The 13633-nt window shown below is 43.4% G+C and overlaps 1 long non-coding RNA gene across 1 annotated transcript in view; it reads right to left on the minus strand.

Moving 5' to 3' along the window:
• Positions 1-251: 251 nt before the first annotated feature.
• Positions 252-13633, minus strand: part of LOC117201304 (uncharacterized) — a 49255-nt gene continuing 35873 nt past the window's right edge. Inside the window, exons 4-6 of the long non-coding RNA XR_004483312.2 lie at positions 12795-12954; positions 10304-10466; positions 252-428 (exon numbers count right to left, since the gene is read on the minus strand). This is a non-coding gene — a long non-coding RNA (uncharacterized LOC117201304). The remainder of the gene's footprint in view (positions 429-10303; positions 10467-12794; positions 12955-13633) is intronic.

Genomic DNA, 13633 nt, shown 5'->3' on the forward strand with positions numbered 1-13633 from the left:
AAATCATAAGGGATCTGTATAATAATAAGAACAATAAAGGCTACAATTAACAAAGCAGACTTTATCTACAAGACCACTAGTGCTTAATCGGCTCTATGTTATTATTCACACACTACAGCAAGGAAGCCAAGAGGCTACATATCTGGTATAGTTTAGCTGAAATTCACACCCAGGATTCTTTGACTCCAAAGCCTAGGCCCTTGGTCATACATCTTGCTGCATGTGCATGATGCTAAAATGTCCTTACCTCACGGAGCTTATAACATAGTGCAGGGTGAAGGATATGGTGGGTTGAGGCAAGGATGGGAGATGGCTTCTGTGCCTGTTTGCAGGGTCAGGAACTAGGATGAAGCTGGCTTAGCCACAGCTGGTGGTGGGCTGGGTCTTGCTTGCTCTAGGAAGTCCACACCTCTGGGTGGTGTACAGTTCTAAAGAAAGTCAAAATATTCTTACTTCTATAATAGTTCTTTCCCTTGGCTTCCCATGCCCTCCTCACCTGCTTCCTTACCACCACTCTCCCACCCTCAGCAATCATCTTCAACACCATCCAAATTTGACCTCATCCATTCCTACTTAAAATCCTCCTCTGGATTCTCATTGGCTTTGCTGACACACAAACCCTTCCTGGTGAGGGTTCTGCCCACCCCCTTTAGCTCTGTCTTCCACCTGTGACTCAGTCACACTGCATGGTCTGCTATCCCACCCGTCTGTATCTTCCCAGGTGCTATAATTGTGCCTGGAATGCTTTCCCCTTACCTGACTTCCTAATCCCACACCAAACCTTCAGGATGGTGTACATATCACCTCCTCCAGGAAGCCTTCCCTGACTTCCCCTGGCTGGTCTAAAAGCCCCTCTTTGGTGCCCCCAGCATAATTTATATATTCTTTTTGTGTGTGTGTGTGTGTGTGTGTGTGGTACGCGGGTCCTCTCACTGTTGTGGCCTCTCCCGTTGCGGAGCACAGGCTCCGGACGCGCAGGCTCAGCGTCCCTGGCTCATGGGCCCAGCCGCTCCGCGGCATGCGGGATCCTCCCAAACCGGGGCACGAACCTGTGTCCCCTGCATTGGCAGGCGGACTCCCAACCACTGCGCCACCAGGGAAGCCCAATTTATATATTCTTTACTATCTATGCACTTGTTTCTATTGCCTTCTAATTGTGTTAGGTTCAACTCTTAGTCTGGCTTCTTCCTAACCACTTGACCTTATGCAGGTTATTCAAACTCTTGATTCCTCAATTTACTCATCTATAAAAGGGGGTGAAAATGTCATTTCTCATAAATGTGCTCTGAAGATTCAAGATATTTAAAACATTAAAATGTATTACATGGGGCTTCCCTGGTGGCACAGTGGTTAAGAGTCTGCCTGCCAATGCAGGGGACACGGGTTCAAGCCCTGGTCTGGGAAGATCCCACATGCCACGGAGCAACTAAGCCTGTGCGCCACAACTACTGAGTCTGCGCTCTAGAGCCCACCAGTCACAACTACTGAGCCCACGTGCCTAGAGCCTGTGCTCCACAGCAAGATAAGCCACTGCAATGAAAAGCCCGGGCACCGCAATGAAGAGTAGCCCCCGCTCACCGCAACTAGAGAAAGCCCACGCACAGCAACAGAGACCCAAGACAGCCAAAAATATAAATAAATAAATAAGTTTATTAAAATAAGTGTATTATAACATATGTTAAATATATTATATATCAGAATATAGTATTTTTTGTTAAATATATTATATATCAAAACATATATTAAAATTCTTTGTATAGTGTAAGCACTAAATAAATGTCACTGTTATTCTACCTGTTACAATTGCTCATCCATACTAGACTCTAAGTGGCTTGAAGGCAATGATTTATTTAATATCTAGTATACTGCCTGGCATCTGGGAGGTGTTCAGTAGACATTTGGGTTTTATATCCTTCTCCTGTTTTCAATGTTGGCTTTGCCACTTCAGGTTCTCAATTCAATATATATTTTTTTCTTTTTAAAAATTGAGTAAGATGAGAAGAAAAGGGGGAGGGGATATTTGCATTTACTTATAGAGATTTCTTAACCCTGGGCTGTGGTCCAGCCCCCAAGGGACTGCAGGGAAATGTTATTTCTGTAGATAAGAGAGCTTTGGCGCCTACCCTAGTCTTTCCCACTCTTCCACCTCCTTCCCTGCAGAGATCCTTTCCTACTTATACTGCCTTCTCTGTCCATTCCTGGCGCTTTGAAGATTTTCAAAGAATGTGGTGGTAGTGGTTGTGTATGGGGAGAAGGGGAGTTTGTAGGTAGCTTGGGGGGGAAATCCAACTTTCTGAGGCAGTCCCAAAAGAGATGAAAAAAGATGAGGTTGTACACTTTCCCTAAGGGCCTGGAGGCTTGGAGAGCGTTATCTGAACCTGATCTTGTAAGGCAGAAGGGCAATCATTCTTTTCCATGTTTTTGTTGAGCATTTGGAAGTCCTAAAAATAGAGAGCTCATTCATCAGATAAGGACTCAGGGTGGGTGGGGAGCTGCACTAGATGAAGTAATCATTGTAACCAAATTTTCAAAACCAATATAGGACAAACTATGGCATAAAAGAATTGTTTAAATACTGATTTGTGATTTTATTTATGTAAAGATCATGAGAAGATATAAAATAATGAAATTGCCTTGAATGAATGGTCTTTATTAAGGACCATAATTACACAAAAGAAAAAAGTACAGTCAAAAATATTTTAATCTTTGTAACATTTCACAACAACGAAGACTTAATTCAAGTCTTTGCTCACTTTTGCATTGAGTTGTCTGTTTTCATTCTTACTGATTTCCAAGAGTTCTTTAAGAATTCTGGCTATGATTGCAAATATCTTTTCTCATTCAGTGGCTTGCTTTTTCATTCTTTTAATGGTGTCCTTTTATGAACAGAATATTTAAATTTTAAGGGAGTCTACATTATCACTCTTTTCCTGTATGGATAGTCTTTTTTTGTGTTCTGTTTGAGAAGTCTTTGACTGCCCCAAGGTCATGGCAATATTATATGTCTTCTTCTAGAAGCTATATTAGAGAATGTTCAGATGGCTAACAAGCTCGTGAAAAGATGCTTGACATCATTATTCACCAGGGAAATGCAAATGAAAACTGTAAAGAGGTATATCTATACCAGAATGGTATATATATATATAATGAAAAAGTACAATACCAAGTGTTAGAGAGGATGTGAGCAACTGGAACGTTCATGCTCTACTGGTGGGTGGGTAAACTTACACAGTAAATTAGCACAATCACACTGGAAAACTTTTACTGAAGTTGAACATAAGCTTACCCTATGGTTTAACAATTTCACACCTAGGTTTGGACCCAATGGAAACTCAGACATACGTGCATCCAAACTGAAAAGTGCTCTCAGCAGTTTTGTTCATCAAAGCCTCATATTGGAAACGATCCACATGTCTGTCAATAGTACTGTAGAAGGGACAAATTCATGTAGCATATATAGTCAATGGAACATTATACAGAAATGAAAAAAAACCCCAGCAAACTATTACTGCATGCAAAAACATATATAATTCTCAGCCACATAATATTGAGCAAACATATCCAGACATAAAAGAGGACATACTGTATGATTGCATTTATATGAAGTTCAAGAACAAGAAAACCTAATCTGTGGTGAAAGAAGTCAGGATATTGGTTATCTTTGGTGCGGCTGGGAGCAGGGGTTGATTAGAAAGGGGCAGAGGGAGGCCTCTGGGTGGAGGTAATATGCTCTTGCTTGATCTGTGTGGCAGCTTTAAGGTTGTATATGTTTGTAAAAATTGATCCAGTGTCACTCAGAGATTTGGGCATTTTACTTCAATATAAAAAGTTAAGGGATTTCCCTGGTGATGCAGTGGTTAAGAATCCGCCTGCCAATGCAGCGGACATGGGTTTGTGCCCTGGTCCGGGAAGATCCCACATGCTGCGGAGCAACTAAGCCCGTGCGCCACAACTACTGAGCCTGCGTTCTAGAGCTTGCAAGCCACAACTACTGAGTCCGTGAGCCACAACTACTGAAGCCCGCATGCCTAGAGCCTGTGCTCCACAACAAAGAGAAGCCACCGCAATGAGAAGCTCACACACTGCAAAGAAGGGTAGCCCCCACTCGCCACAGCTAGAGAGAAAGCCCACGCGCAGCAACGAAGACCCAACACAGCCAAAAATAATTAATTAATTAGTTAATTAACTTAACAAGTTAAGAAAAAATGTTATTTAATAAAATATTTGAGTTGTGATTTTTACCATTCATTGACAACAGAAGTTGAAAGAATATTACTTTGATTATATTTGTGTGTCGAAGAATAAAAGTTACTCAGTCGTAATATTTACTGATGGATTCATTCGGATATTGTTGGCAGGACTCTATGAGGGCTGGGATATTTAAATTTGATATAGCACCAGAAAATACAAGGAGTAGAGTTGGAGGACATCTAACATCCCTCTGGAAGTAAGGTATAATGAATTGTCTGAGATCACATATAGTAATAATAATATTAGCCTTTGATTATAAAAGCAAGAAGATATAAAGACCTGTTTGAAGTATGTATAACAATAATAGCATTGTCCTTTGATTATAAAGGCTATACTATGGAGAATATTTTGAGTTTTTTTCAGAAGTGTTGACTGAATTGAAATTGACTTTGCAATTTTCTGCATAGAACATCCCAAATACTTGGTTCTTGCATTATACTTTTCAAAAAGTTTTCCATGTATTATGTGATCTGCTACTTACACGTTCAGTGAATAAATGAATGAATAAATGAACAAAAGAGCACACCATTCACTTTTTTGTGCTTAGTGCTAGGATCATAGTAGTGAAAAGTCAGACCCGTTCTCTGCCCTGATGGGTGCCTAATCTTCTAGGAGGAGAGACTGACCTTAAGCAAGCATAGGCATGGAAGTGCTAGGAAAGGGACATATCGTCTGATCTAGGAGGTCCAACCTAGCCTCAGGGATTGCAAAGAGTTTTGTGAGGCATCTGACACATAACCTGAGATGAGTTTAAGCTTGCTAGATAAAGTGGGAAAATGGAGGTAGTTTGGGCAGAGGGTTAGCATATTCCAAAGTTACAAGAATACAGAGCAGCATGCTTTGGAAGAAAAAAAAAGCCCAGTGGGTTGGAAAGGAGAATTTGAGGAGTTATCTGGGAGCCATTAGATGTGGAGGGCCCTGTTTGCCCTGTTTAAAATATGGGACTTAATCCTGGGACAAGGTGAAGCCACTCCAGGTTTTAAGCAAACTTATATTTATAAATTTAATATTTATATTTTAGGAAAATCAGACTAGAAAAGGGACAACGCTCTCCTTTTGGTAGGTTCTGTGGATAAGAAGTACAGCTGGAACTAGATAGCAGCTCTCCAGGGGCCTGGTCTCTTACCACCCTCTATTCTCTGCTCTTTGTTGGTCTCAGACTAAAGTGAAAAAGGAACCTTGGGTTAGAAGTGAAGCTTAAGAGCACAGCTGGCCCCCTTTTCCTTCTTTACTTGTATCAATACCATGCCATAAGCTGGAGAGAAAGGAGGGCTGACTTCTTGCGTGGACTCATGACAGAACCCTTTACAGAGGAACCTAGCCTTGTAGGTTCACACACAGCAAGACTTTTTAATCCTTTTCATTGATTTTATCTAGAAATACTTTTGAGGTAAAAGCAAAAATCCCTCAAATAGTGTTTCCATAAGGCCCACTTGGAATTCTGTGAAAGGATAAATGTCACCTAGGAGAGTTGTAAAAGTCACTTGGTCTATATCCAGAACACAGTGCCCAGGGTTAGTAAACTGGAAAGCAGAGGGATTTTCCAGGACAGACAATTGTTTTTTGAGAGGAAAAAAAAGAAGAGTTACAGAAATATCACTTCTTGAAGGTCCACTCTATGCTCCTCGTCCTTACTTCTTCAGATCCACGGACAATTGCACCCACAGGAATTTGCTTTCTGTTCCTACTGCTCTATGGAAACTGCTCCTGTCCAGCTCATCAATGACTACCATTTTTTGCAAACCCAGCAGCTTCTTTTTGGTGCTTATGCAAAACCAATAATCTGTCCTGAAAAATACCTCTGCTTTTCAAATCCTGTGCACTGAGTTCTGGAAACAGACAGATTGATTTTTATAACTCTCTGTGGTGACACTTAGTGTTTCACAGGATTCCAAGTGGGGCTATGGGAACCCATTATTTGAGGAGTTTTTGCTCTTTGCATTTTCATTCTGTTGACCTTCCTCTTCTGTGCAGGAGAAACTTTCACAGTTCTCTTCTCCATGGCTTTGGTGATGCTCCTCATTCCAGGTTCTCCTTTTAGTTTCCCATCTCTGATTGGTGTCTCTAGCTTTGCACCCCATTAAATGCTAGTACTCCCCAGGGTTCTAATTGTAATTTTCTTTTTCCTTTCATATTTGCTGAATAATGTCCTCTACTTTCATACATCATTGACTGATGATTCTTAAATGTGTATTTCTAGCTCCTACATCTTCAGGGTTCTAATTGTAATTTTTTTCCCTTTCATATTTGCTGAATAATGTCCTCGATTTCAAACATCATTGACTGATGATTCTTTCTTTCTTTCAGGCTGCGTTGGGTCTTCGTTGCTGCACATGGGCTTTCTCTAGCTGCGGTGAGCGGGGCTACTCTTCGATGCGGTGCGAGGGTTTCTCATTGTGGTGGCTTCACTTGTTGTGGAGCACGGGTTCTAGGTGCGCAGGCTTCAGTAGCTGTGGCACGCGGGCGCAGTAGCTGTGGCTCGCAGGCTCTAGAGTGGAGGCTCAGTAGTTGTGGTGCACAGGCTTAGTTGCTCCATGACATGTGGGATCTTCCCAGACCAGGGCTCGAACCCGTGTCCCCTGTATTGGCAGGCGGGTTCTTAACCACTGCGCCACCAGGGAAGTCCTGACTGATGATTCTTAAACGTATATTTATAGCCCCTACATCTTCTGGGCTCTCGACTTGTCAATGATCACCTACTGGATTTCTTCACCTGGATGAACTAAAATCGTGCCATCTTCCACAAGTTAACTATGCCCAAGGATCACCCACATCCCAAGTAGAACTCCAGCATTTTCTGTTTCAGTTAATAGCATTAATATCTGTCTTGGGCAGATTCTGGATTCACTCCAGAATCCCGGGATTTGTTCTTCAACTCCTTTCTCTACCTCACCTAAGAGCTCAATATGTCATGAATTCCTGTTACCACTACATCCAAGATCTTTCTTCCTACCACACTTCTCCAACAATCATGACTTGTTTTGTTTTTAAACTTTTTATTTTATATTGGAGTATAGTTGATTAACAACTCATGACTTGTTCTTAACCCAGGATCTCTCTATACTAGTGCATCCCTCCCTGTTGCTACCAATAATCACTTTTAAAGAGCACATCTAATGATCTCACTCCCTTCTTTTAAGTCTATGAAGTCTCTGAAGGCTACCCATCTAGAATAAAGTGTTATCCCCGACTATGGTACACAGGGTCATCCACACTCTAGTGTCAGCTTATTTCCCATGGGTCACCCCCTCTGTTGAACATGCCCTTGGTGCCCTGCCCCTGCTTTTGCCCTTGCTGTTCCCCTGTACTCTCACCCTTTCTTCACACCTAACAAACTCTTCTCCACTCTTCAAAGCTGTCACCTCCCTGTGACTTTTCCTGATGCTCCTCTTCAATATCCCAATAGATGAAATCATTTTCTTTGCTCCCTTGGTACTTTCTACATGCCTCTATTATAGCAGCTATTGCATTGTTTCATAACTATTTGCCTTATTGTTTCTCTCTTCCTCTCTCAGGGATCTTTCCTTATTCACCACTATAATCCCCAAGTGCCTGGCCTATAGTAAGCACTCAACAATGTATATGTTTTAATGCTTCTTCCCGTTTTTGTTTCTGACCTCTTTCCAGTAAACTGATTAAAGGTATAGACAAAGCCCAACCCATATTTTCCCAGCTGAGCCAGTGCTAATGGACACAGAAGGCATGAGAAATAGTAATAAGAGTGAAAGATCAAGGGCTAGGAGAACAAAGAACACATTGAGTCTTTTCAGTAGGGGTGACTGGGATTGCACCACCCCCAATGCTTGCTCAGAAAATAACAGTAATGCTTTATTGCCAGGTCCTGTCTTACACTTTCCAGCATGTAGGCCAGCTGGTGTTAACAACAACATGGTGAATGAGCCAAATGGTGTGTATGTACCCTGGTGGGCATTTTTGTGGTGACAGAGGGGAAGGTATTATCTTTAGTTGGGAGGTGGGAAGCACGGCTGGAATTGGGCTACTGATCTTCTAATGCACGGCTGACCAACTTTTTTGTATTTCAGGCTTTGTGGGTCCTTTGCAAAAGCAGCTATAGAAGATACATAACAAATGGTCGTGACTGTGTTCCCGTAAAACTTTACTCATGAACACTGTAATGTGAATTTCATATACCATTCATGTGTTGTAAAATAGTCTTCTTCTTTTGATTTTTTTCCCAACCATTTAAACATGGAAAAACCATTCTTAGCTCTCAGGCCATACAAAAGTAGGCATCAGGCAGGATGTGGTCCACAGGCCACAGTTTACAGCTGCTGCTCTGGTGCTTAGTCCACTACTACACTACCCGGAGTAGCTTTATTGGGACCAAAGCCACATGGAGAGTGCTGACTTTATCATAGGACCATAGTAGCCTCACCAAGAGCTGGGCTCTGCGCTTCATATGCTCTCTCATTTATTTCTTACAAAAATCCCAGGAGCAAGGAACTAGGATCATCCCTACTTTACAGGGACTCAAACTGGTCACCCAGCCCATTAACTGTCAGAGTCAGGCTTTTGAAGGTCTGTCTGGTTCCGAGGTATGTGTTCTGACCACTGCATCAGACTGCCTCCTGTGGCAAAGTGTCAGTGCTGTGGAAACCATATGTGAAGGCTTATGTTTTTCAAGAACACAGATATATTTTATCAAAAAGAGGTCGGGTTTCCAAAAGAAAAAATGGGGGACAAAGATGACCATGGGAAGATTGGCTCCGAATCTCCCAAGACTTAATGACTTTTCTGAACTTGTTATCTAGTTCTTTCCCCCAGAAATTTGGAGGAATGCACAAATCATCTCAGTCTCCACAGGGACCCTCCCCTCATTGCTTCCCACTACCCTCCACTAACCCCCCCTCCACACACACACGCGCACACCCACACACACCATCTTAGGCGTGCATGTTAAACTACTGTCAAGCAATCTATTTGGCATTAGTATCTAAAGAACAGATGTCAACCTATTGTCACTGCTTCCAGTGGCCCTGCCAGGTGAGTGCAAAGGTGGGCATCGCCCAGCAGTGCCTGCACTTTCCTGCCTTCTGCTTCCATAGTTTCTCTTCCTTGGACACCCAACCACTTGGAACCCAATACTGAGGGCAGCTCAAGGGTGGGCCGCACTAACAGTGTAATGGGGGTGGTGGGGAGCTGGGTGCCCTCAGCTGCCCTCTCCACACTTCTGAAAAGTCTACTCCAAGCTTTTTCCCTCCTCCCCACCAGCCCCACCTCCCCCACTTCCTCCCTGACCTCACAAGCTACTTCCCTCTGCAAGAACCGGGTGTGGCTGTCACCCTCACAGCAGGAGCTGCAAGCCCTGGAGAAACAAGCTCAGATTGTCAGGGGGTGATGGAATTAAGTTGCGGGTGGGGGTGGGATCTAGAGTTTGAGTGAGGAAGATAAAAGGAACACAAAAGGGAACTTAAGGGGCTTCCCTGGTGGCACAGTGGTTGAGAGTCTGCCTGCCAGTGCAGGGGACACGGGTTCATGCCCCGGTCCGGGAAGATCCCACATGCCGCGGAGCGGCTGGGCCCGTGAGCCATGGCCACTGAACCTGCGCGTCCGGAGCCTGTGTTTGTAACGGGAGAGGCCACAACAGTGAGAGGCCCGCGTACCACAAAAAAGGGGAAAAAAAAAAAAAAAGGGGAATTTAAGACGTCTGGCCATGAGTAGAGGGGGTTGGAGCCAGAGGAGGAGGTGGAGTGTGTCTGAGCTGAAGTGAACCTTGCCTCCTGTCCCTGGTTTTCTCCCAGGCCTTCTCTGCATCCTTGGAGGTCCTTGGAAATCTGCCAGCCCCTGAACAGGGCAGTTTCAATTCTGTATTAGAAACCCCCTTCTTTGCTCCTTTGCCTCATTCCCCTCCTACTCTTGATCTCCTCCCTTTCCCATTTTGCTAATGAATCTTTTGGGAGCAAGCTCTCGGGGTGCACTGGGGGTAGGGGCACAGCTGTGGAGCCATTGGTGACCTCTTAGCTTATGTCTGAACTTGGTTCCTACAGACCTATGTGCCTGAACTACCTCTGTTGTGTGGTTTTCAACTCACCATCTGCCCTTAAATAAGGGTAATGGCCTTTGCCGGATGCTGTGCTGGACAACAGGAAGGAGGGCTGGGCCGGCCGTGAGGTAGGAAGATCTGAAGCCTTTGTACTCAGGTCACTCAGCTTTCAGTGAGGCTTCTTGATGGGATCAGGTCAAGGCAAGGCGATCTACATTAAAAACAAATTTAAAAATTCATCCCATCCACCATTACTAGAGTCACATTTGTTCATAGTAAAAAAACTCGGACAGCACACAAACATAAAGACAAATAGGAAGCAAAATCACCCATAATTCACAACGCTGGGAAAATTTCTCCAGGCATTTTGATGTATTTCCTTCTACTCTTTGCTCAATGAATATCTTTGTCTCTATCTCTACCTATAATATATGGTAACTACCATTTGAAAGCCTGCTTTTTTTTTTCCTATTGGCTTTTTTTTTTGAGTATTTCCCCATTAAAAATTCTTCTAAAGCAATGATTGACATTTAATGAAGAGATATTTGCCTTCCAAGACTAGACAATGTTCATATGCAGGAATTCATTTTGAATTATTATTGACGACATTAACATCCCCACTCAACACTACACACACACACTTCTGTCTGAAAGTTTATCAGGAAGTCATGTGGATCAAATACTCCTCACTATGAGGGGCAGACTCTCCAGATGGGATTTGTAGGCTTGGGGTGGGGTGGAAGCCCGGGGGTGGGAGGTAAGCACACAGGGATTGTTTATAGCTGCTCATTCCCCCTCTTGAAGGCCCCACTCCTTAAGCAGAGAACTTCATCTGGGATGGACTGTGCTGGGACCAGGGCTCAAAACTATGTGGGTATATGTTTTGATGTTCAAGCAAGCAAAATGATTCAACATGAACTCTGCCCAAATAAAAATGGATCAGACAGGGAGTTTTATCTGTTTTCCTGAGAGTGCTGACATTCTCCACATCGTGGTTTATTTTCCTGCTTCCCTGGGCTGCCCTTAATTCTGTCACACACTCCAGAACAGAAGCATCCTTTCTGTGGAGATGGTGGCCAGCACAGCCCTAAAGGCCACCAGCACAGCCTATGTGTCCAGTCCCCTAGGGCACAGTTCTTGGTAATATTTTGGATTTGGTGGGGCGAGCAGAGGGTAGGAGAATGGGGGTATAGGTGGGAATTATGGCCAACGGCAACTGTGAACCCATCTGCAAGAAACCTGACACAAGCCGCAAGTGAGAGTTCCCAAGGAATGGTTCTGAGGGCCAAGTTTCTCAGCTTGGAGGGTCAGCAGCTTGTTTATGCAGCTTTCGACACCACTGGAGGTTGGAAAGAAGCGAGAGGAAAAATGAGAGTAAAGGTGAAGGAATAGGAGCAGGGCTTGATCACCAAGAAGCCAACTATCATGCTCAGGTATCCAAAAACAAGGGAACCCAATATTTAATATTTCATAAAGAACATTCATGTATTGCCTGGAGGTTAGGGTAAGGTGGACAAGGGGGAGGTGATTAAGACCTTAATTATTTCCAGTTATTAGGACCTCAACAAGTCCTAATGGACAGAAAGGAGATGGGAAAGGAGGAAAAAGAGGAAGTTGGAGGATAAAAGGAGAGAACGAAAAGCAAGGATAGAATCCATTTACAAATATGTATTAAGTGTTAATTATGGTGTAGGCTTTGTGTTAGAAGCTAGGAACATAGAATTAAAATTTTCAAGCTGTGCCTTCAAGGGATAGCGCACCCTAAGCTATGTGTTCCCTAAGCCCTGCCCTAGTGATTGCTTCTAGAGATCTTTGTTGTTTGGGTGAGTCATATGGAGTCAGAGGCTGTGTACAGATTTCTGGGCTCCAGATACCATGCTGGTCGTATTCACTGGGTTGGCTCCTGAACTAACATCCTTTTATGGCTGCCTGTTCTTCAGGAGGAAACCCAATCTCCATCTTTAGATGGAATGTGTTCTAGAGCCATGGGGAGGGGCTGCAACTCTATAAGGAAGACCAAAGAAATGTCAAATATCTTGATTTAAATAGAGTCTGGCACGTTCACCATTTATTTATTCATTTGTTCATTTTTCAAACTTAGAGATCACACCTTATTGCTAAAGGTGAGGTCAAAAAGAATATATCCAGCCATTTCTTTTCTATAGCACTTTATTTTATTTTATTTTTGCCTCACAGCATGTGGGATCTTAGTTCCTTGACTAGGCATCGAACCCGTGCCCCCTGCAGTGGAAAAACGGAGTCTTAACCACTGGACCACCAGGGAAATCCCTCTGTAGCACTTTAAAACACAGGAAAAGCTGTTATGACAGCCTCTCCCTGTGGCATTAATGATCTTAGTAACAAGTTAGACCTTAGACCAGATTAAGAAGGGAGGTAGAACCATTCTTGAATCACTGAATACTGGGGACTATATAGCCTCAAGGTGAAACCCCTCAAGGTTGAGCGTTGGGGACAGATGTGGGAAATCTGCTTAGAGCTTCTTATTCTTGGCTCTGATTGGTATCCAATGGCTCATTACCTGGGCAGAATCACGGAAGGTGTGTGTGATGCTGCTGAATCCTTGCTCCGCACCATCAGCTGCCTTTACCGTCAAAGGCTCTTGGGAGACCAGGCTGCTGTCATGTAAGGCTTGAGTTACAGAGATGAAGAGGATGCATTCCCTGCCCTTGTGTTACAGCCTAGGAGAAAAAGCAGGAAGGTAAACAAATGATTGGAATTTGAAGCAGAATAAAGTGAGTTCTGAACTGTGGAAGGGGCAGTGGGTTGTGGGGACTCAGACGTAAGGGCATTTAATTTAATTATCATGCAGGATTACAGAAAATTTCATGGAGACGATATTCATTTCAGGTGGACCTTCAAGGCTAAGTAAGATTTCACAGGTGGAAAAGATGGAAGGACATTTTCCAGGCTAAGGGAGTTACATGGAAATATGAAAGCATGCAATGGGTTCCAGGAGAAGCAACTCTTGGGAGGTAGCTTGAAGGGAGAGGGAATGCATAGAGTGATGAAGTAAAAGTCATGGATAGGGCATGAGACCCACAGGAAGAAACTCAGCAACCTTCCCATGGATGTTCAGATGGAAGGCAGTGCAGGACCATTGGAAGAGTGTGGTATTCTAAGTCAGGCACACCAGAGTTTGCCTCTCGACTCTAGGTCACTGTCGCTGACTGACATTGAACAAATTATCTCACATCTTTGATCCTTATTTTCATAATGTATAAACTGAAGGTGTTATTCTTACCTCTCAGACTGATGTGAAGTTTAAATGATATGATGTTCAGAAAATGCCAAACAAGTGCACATGATAGATCTTCATTAAATGTAGCCCCTTTGTTTACCCCCTCAGGTGGAATAAAT

The sequence above is a fragment of the Orcinus orca genome, chromosome 1 (genome assembly GCF_937001465.1).
Source record: "Orcinus orca chromosome 1, mOrcOrc1.1, whole genome shotgun sequence".
Lineage (NCBI taxonomy): Eukaryota > Metazoa > Chordata > Mammalia > Artiodactyla > Delphinidae > Orcinus > Orcinus orca.